Below are 7,609 nucleotides of genomic sequence, written 5' to 3' on the forward strand. Positions count from 1 at the left end.
TCTTTCATTACGGTAGATTTTGTGTTTACTCTTTATTATTTTTTTGTTTTTTTATTTGGCTGGTTCGGTTTATTAAGTTTCTTTGTGGTTTCCTTGAAATTTACTCTTATCTTCCTTAGTCTGAATTAGTTGTTTATTACTTGATATTGCTTTGAGTTCCTCTCCATCTGAAAGTTCTGTACCTAGCCATTTATTCTCCTTTTTATTGTTTTGACATTGTCATCATTTATTGATTGACATTTCAGTTTTACTTTCTGAGTCTTTAGCTTTTTTTTAGTATTGAGAGTTTTTACCTAGGTTGGTATCTGGCTGATGCTTACCTATGTCCTAGACTCCTGTTTTTATCTAATGTTGGCTCTCTAACAAAAGTTCTCCCTTTAATGTTTCTTGTAAGTTTGTTTTGGTTTTTTAGAATAACATGAATTTCTTTTTATCCGGATAAGTATTAATTTTGTTATTTTATTGGAGAGTTTTGCAGGATATATTATTCTTGGCTGTCAATTTTATTAATTCAGAGTTTTATATATGTCGTCCCATCAATTTCTTGCCTGCATTATTTTTGCCAAGTAATCATAGTTTAATCTTATTTTTCCAGTTTTTAAGCAACTTTTTGTTTTTTCTAGAGCTGCTTTCAGGATTCTTTCTTTATCTTTGGTTTTGGCAAGTGTAGTTATGATATATAATGGTGACTTCTTTTGGAGTCCATCCTATATGAACTTCTTTGAGCTTACTGGATGATCACTTTTTCTTCTATCATGCAATCTTGTAAGTTTACTGTCAGCACATCTTCAACAATCTTCTGTTTGTTCTCCACTTTCTCCCCCTGTTCTGGAACTCCAATAAGGTGTGAATTTTTCCTCTTGATTGTGTCCCACATAATTCTTAATTTTTCTTCTTTGTCTTGTCTAATTTTTCCTCAAAGTGGTATTCATATATGTCTTCAATATCACTGATTCTGTCATCCATTGTTTCAAATTTGCTTCTTAAGCTTTCTATTGAGTTGTCTATTTCTGAAATTTTGTTATCTTTCTGATTTCTAGTTGCCTTTTTCTCAAGATTTCTAATTGTTTATTTATTGTGATTGTTTTATTCTTCTATTATTTTCCTGAATTCTTCAATATTTCTGTCTGTGTTTTCCCTTTTTTAGGCTGTATTCTTTTGTTCTATTTTTTTTTTTCACGATTTTGTATATTTCTTTCCTTGTGTTTTTTTTTTTTTTTTTTTCTGTATCTCTTTCCTAATGCCTTGGAGAGCTCTAAATATTACTATTTTGAATTATCAGGTAGTTCCACTGCTTTTTCTTCTACCAGAACTTCATCTGATTCTTTATTTTGGTCACTTGCTGGAGCCCTCTTTTCCTGCTGTGTCTGAGACATTAAAGTCTTTTTTTCTTTATTTATTGATTGTATATTTGTTTGTTTCATCCTGTTTTTCTCTTTTGTTTTGATGTCATGATGGGTAGACTGGATGTGCTTGCTGCTTGCTTGTTGTGAGAACAATAGCTCTCACCACCTTGTCTGCTGGGCAGAGCAGCAGCAGTCAGCGCAAGGCCACATCTTTCTTCACTGATTTGGTGAGGTGGGTGAAGGTGGCCTGGGTGCATGCTATTTGCCTTCCAATATTGGTCCAGAGGTGTGGGAGCATTCACAGCTCCTCACCAAATGGGTGGGAGTTTCAGACATGGTGTGGTCCAGGCTTACTTATCACCATTCAGCTGTTTGTCAATTGGTGGGAAGACATGTGCAATGGGAGTCTGTGGTGGAGGTGTGCCTGAGTATCAAGGATGCTATGGCCTTGGCAGCTGGGAGGGTGTCCAGATAAAGAGTAGGAAGTTTCATATGGGGCAGAAGGGTGAGGTGCGAAAAAGCTTGTTTTTCTGGTTATAAAGTGTTCTGTATCCTGTTGTGACCTCCATGAAGTTCCTTCCTGACTTCTCTGTCTGGGGTCGTTGTTGGCTATACTTCAAGGCGGCAGCACTGTTCCATATTAGTTGACAGGGGACCTCCACTTCATATCTCTCCTAGTTCTCTGTTTTCTGTCAATATCTTCTATCATTCAGTATTTGACCTAATTCCTTATCCCTTCATTAGATGGTTCAAGTTCCAGGATTGATGTTTGTATCTGTTTTACTTAGTTTTTTGTGTCTTTGCTTCAGAGAGATGGCATGGTTCATCTGTCTAGGATGTAATGTAGGCTTTATTCACATGATTCTTTTTTTAATATGGATATCCAGTTGTTTGAATACCCATTCCTTGAAAGTCTCTTCTCTATTGAATTTAACGAAACTTTGTTGAACATACTCGAACATGTATGTGTGATTCTATTTCTAGACTCCGTGTTCAACTTTGTTCAACTATTTGTCTAATTGTGCAACAGTGTAACAGAGTATTAATTACATTTGTTTTGTAGTCCATGTAGACCTATGTAGACAAGGTTTCTCCAGCAAGCTTGTTAGAATCCTAAAATGGCTACTCATGCCTCTCAGAGGGAGAAGGCAGAAGCTGCCATGCTAGGTAAGGGCTATCCCCTCAAATGGCTCAATGTTCTGTCATATTCTAGAGATCAAGGCAACCATACAATTGTCCAGATTGATAAGGGTGAAGAAATTGACTCCATATCTTTGGGCAGCAATAATATAACATGAAGAGAAGCATAAGATAGAAGATATTGTGTTCACCTTTAGAAATACAATCTATACCGGTTTACCTATGGTCACAATAACACACATACTCACACAGGCAAGGTACATTCATCCTCTTCATCAACATCTTATCTCATCATGGCATCAGCTTGAAGTTCAAGACTTCAATTTCTAAACCCATATCAGGTATGTATGAGGCTCCTTGGATACAGTTCATTTCGTATAGATCCTAAATTATTGTTTTCCTGTATTTAAAGATATATGAACTGGAGTCATGTTCTGTCTTTCACACACACAATGTACAATGGGAGGGAATACAAGATAACCAAAACAGACACTACTCTTCAAAAGAGTGGCAAGCGAAAGGCTACGGTGCTCCTGTAGTCAGTTGAATTACATTAATTTATTTCAAACATTAGCCCAGCTTTTATTCTTAAAATAAAACCTACTTCATCATATTCGATTTTTTAAATATATGTCTGTATTTGAATTGCTAAATAATACTTGAGAAATTTTGAGGCTATGTTGATGCATTTTTACAAAACCTCATAACTCCTTTTTTCATCTTTGCTTAAGAGTTATGCTGTTACACAAAATGAGTTTGAAAGTATTTTAATTTTCTTTTGTCCCAAAAGTATTTTTTGCTGTAATGGTGAGTAGAATTCATTGATAAAGCTATACGTGAATTGATTTTTTTTTGGGGGGGAGGAGATATTAAAATGTCCTTTAATTTAACAGGTATCATGTTATTATGTTTTTTAATTTGGTATATTTGTGTTCAGAAAGTTGTATTTTTCAAAGTTTTCCTCCACTTCTTGTCAGTTGGCAAAAATATTGGCATGTATTCGTTTATAATATCCTTTTATTGTCCTTTTAGAATATGCAGAATATGCAATGATGGCACTTTTTTCTCTAGCAAATCTCAATCTGTTTTCCTCTTATTTTTTTAAATCCATTTTGCTAGACACATTCATTTTTTTAGTCTTGTCAAAAAGCAATTCCTAGTTTTATATATTTTCTCTATTTTTAGATTAATTTCTATTTTAATGATTTCTCTTTTATATTGTTTCAATTCTACAATATTCTCTGGGTTAATTTTACTCCTTCCTTTCTAGTTTCTTGAGATAGAAGCTAGTTCATTTTTTTATAATCTTTCCTATTTTCTAATATTGACAATTAAAGATATATATTTCTCTCTAAGCTTTATCTAAGCTGCATCCAATGAATTTTAGTTTTTTACTATATTACTGTACACAATATATTCTAATTTTCATTGTGATTTTTTCTTTGATCCATAACTTATTAAGAACTGTGTCGTTTAATTTGTAAATAATTGAGGAGTGTATAGTTACTTGTTTATTCAAATTTTCTAGTTGAATGTTAATATTATCATACATATTTCTGTATGATATAAGTCCTCTGAAATGTATGGCAGCTTGTTTTGTGCTAGAATATTGTCTATTTTGGTGAACATTCCAAGTGGACTTTGTCACAAATAAAATAGTCCCACATTTCCTTTCTCTTCTCTTTTACCGTACCATCACCTTACTTTTGTCTTCATTGGTTTAATATAATTTTTTTGTTTTTATAAAGCTTTAGACTCCGATGATCACTACCCAGCATTTTACTCTACAAAGCACAACTTCTTATTTTAGAATTATTATAGGAATTTTGCATTGAGTTTTATAATCAGATTTAATGTTGAGATAATTGTATATAATTCTTCTTGCAGTATAAATTATAGTGAATTTTTTAATAATTTTCTTAAAATGAATTCCAAAATGAAATTTGTATCTATAATTATATTCCAGTCTAGAAATATTCATTTCTAAAAATTGTTTCAGAATGAAATATAGGTAATTGTTAATTTAAGCACAGTTTAATGGATATTGGCAAGCAAAATTGTATGAAATGTTTTTTAAAAATTGAGGTACGTGTTTTGACTTGTAAATAGACACACTTATGTGATTTTTGACAATAGGCATTGATTACACAGGAAAATTAGACAGTGGGGAACCGTCGATGTATGTAACAATTTTCATTTCTGTCAAGACTGAGCTGCCTGAAGGAGAACTGGGACATGCCACAGAATCCTTCAGCATACATTTTGAAGTGTAATTAAGGTAGTTTGTGGGCTGATAGTAACAAAGATCTAAAAGAACTGTGACCTTAACAAGGTAGAGTTTTGAGTTTCTGTTTATAAAAGAAATACAGAGTAAGTTGACTGAATTGAGTCCCAAAAGCTTATGGACACTGAATTCTTCTACTCAGTAGTTTTTAACTCTTGAATTCCATGTTGTTATTGTTTTTTAATTTCTTTATTTTGGGGAAAGTATACTGAGCCAAAGATACATCATTTAATAATTTCTACATGTACATTTCAATGACATTCAAATTGTGCCACCATTTTGCTAGTTACCTTTCCACATTATTCTACCACCATTATCTTAAACTAACTGCTGCCTAAGTTTCCTATCCAATGTTTTGAGTTGCCATTTCTAAATTTAATCTCACAAAGATAATTCTTTAAAAGAGTAGAATGCTCAGAGCAGAGGTAATTTACTAATTAAAATAATCTATTTTTTTTTTTTTTTAGTTCAAAGAAGACTTCAGGGAATAGTTTTGGTTTAAGATTTAAAACTTTAAGATTATCTCTGGGAAAAATTTTCTTGTGCTCATGCATGTAATTTGAGTTAATCTGCATCAGCAATGTGAATATACTAAAGAGGAAACAAACAACAACAAAAACTCCCTTTTACAATATCATCTAAAAGAATATAATCACTAGGAAAAATCTTAGAAAGACTTGTGTAGAGAATGTTGTAAAAGATACTAAAATTGATTAAAGAGGACTTAAATAAATGGAAGGACATTTCATTCTCATGGATTGGAAGACTCAGTATTGTCAAGATGGCAATACTACCTGAAGCAATTTATAAATTCAAGGAAATTCCTCCCCCCAAAAATTCCAACAGCCATCTTTACAAAAATGGAGAAATCAATCCTCCAGTGTGCACGGAACTGCCAAGGACTCTTAATTGCTTAAGCATCTTGAAAAGGAACAGAGTAGAAGGACTCTCAACTTCCCATCTCTTGACTTCCATTCCTGTGGTACGATTGTGATCACAGGATGGCTGTTGGAGCTCTGAACATTTTATCTGAGATCTAGAGAAACATCAAAGAGGAAGGGTAAAATGGAGTTTGACTTCCAGTTGAATCATCTCACTTCCTGTAAGTCTCACTTAATGACTTTAAATTGTATCTTATCCCAACTAACACCTGTATCTTATAGGCCACTTTAATTTTCAAAGAATGCTGGGAAATTTAATTTTTTTTTAATCTGGGACTATTGGGTTCCCTGGAAATATAAGGTATAACACTAAGGTGGAAGGGATAGAAAATATAAAGAAGGCAACCAGAACTCTGCAATTTCTACAAATTTTCATTCTCTTTATGACCATTTCCAAGTGATGGAATTTCCTCCTCCCACAGGAACAGAGTTCCTTGAAGCTTTTTGTAAAAAGAAACAGTTGGTAGTGTTTTCCTCAGAAAGAGCTGTGTGATAAGACTTAGAATTCCTAGATTTTCAAGCTATTCCCTTAATTTTTTTATTCTTCCTTTTTTTCATGTTCAATACAGATTTTACCAATTTGCCTGTCTGAAAACTCTTTTCATGAAAAACTCAAGACTCTTACTGCTAGTGTGAAATATTAATTTCCTCGGGTTGTGATAAGAGAATTCTGCAAAATAGGTGGCTTTAAACAACAGAAAATTAGTCTCAGTTCTGGAGCAGAGGTTCAGCATCAGGGTATCAACTGTGTTGATCCTTTCTGAGGCTTTGATGCAGATCTGTTCTACTCCTCTCTTAACTCCTAATAGCTCCAGGAATTCCTCAGTTTCTACTGCAGCATCACATGGCTTCCTGCATCTCTCTCTCTTTGTCTGTGTCTATCTTCTCTTTTATAAGATCACCAGTGTGACCCACCGTACTCCAATAAAATCTCGTATTAATCTAACCGATAACATCTTCATAGAACCTATTTACAAACAGAGTCACATTCATAAGTTTAGGGGTTTGGACTTCAACTTATGTTTGTGAGGGACACAATTCAATCCATAACAGGTGAGAACCCTGCTTTATATGTATTTGAATTAAACTTTCAATGATTTGTTCTGAAATCAGTATTCTTGGTCCAGTGGGAGCAAGTTCAGATGTCCTCTGCAAAGGTATAACTTAAAATTACACATTTGAAAGGTTTGCCTATTTGGGAGGTCATGATTTTAAAAAGAGAATTTTTACATATTTAAATTCTCCCCAATCTGGACTCTTCCCTTTGGATGATTTGACCTCACGTTATACTTTTGTGATTTTTTTTTCCCCTGAAGACCTGGGTCTGTAAATTTTATTTTACATGGGTGATTATTCTTGTAGCATCTCTGGAGATGCAGACCCTACTCTCAGAATTATGATTAAGGTCCCAGTGAATTTAATGATGGAAGAGTAACCCTTTGAGATGCATCAATTAAATGGCTCAACAATATTTTTAGTACTTCAAATGTAAATAAAATGTCCAAAGGTTCTTACATTACCACAGACAGTGCTTATCTATGTGAGCATTTACAGGACTGGTTGTTTTAGGAATTCAAATGTTGGAGCCAAAGCATAATGAAATATTAAAATGAAATTATTCTCCATCCTTCATGCATACCAAAGTTTAACTATGTTGTAAGAAGTTAGGCCAGTATAACAGATTGAGCATCAAAATGTTGTAAGGGCTACTTCACTTCTAAACCACAAAATGCAAAACGTTTCTGTAAACTATTCACAGTTCTCTCTTCCACAAAATTTACATTTTATTTTTTTAACCTCATACGACTTATGTAACACTTGATTTTTTACAACAAATTATGACAGGATTAGGGTTTTTGACTTTCTTTGCTTATAATGAAGATTCGGGATTCTTTTGG

Source organism: Loxodonta africana, chromosome 7 (genome assembly GCF_030014295.1).
Source record: "Loxodonta africana isolate mLoxAfr1 chromosome 7, mLoxAfr1.hap2, whole genome shotgun sequence".
Taxonomy (NCBI): Eukaryota; Metazoa; Chordata; class Mammalia; order Proboscidea; family Elephantidae; genus Loxodonta; species Loxodonta africana.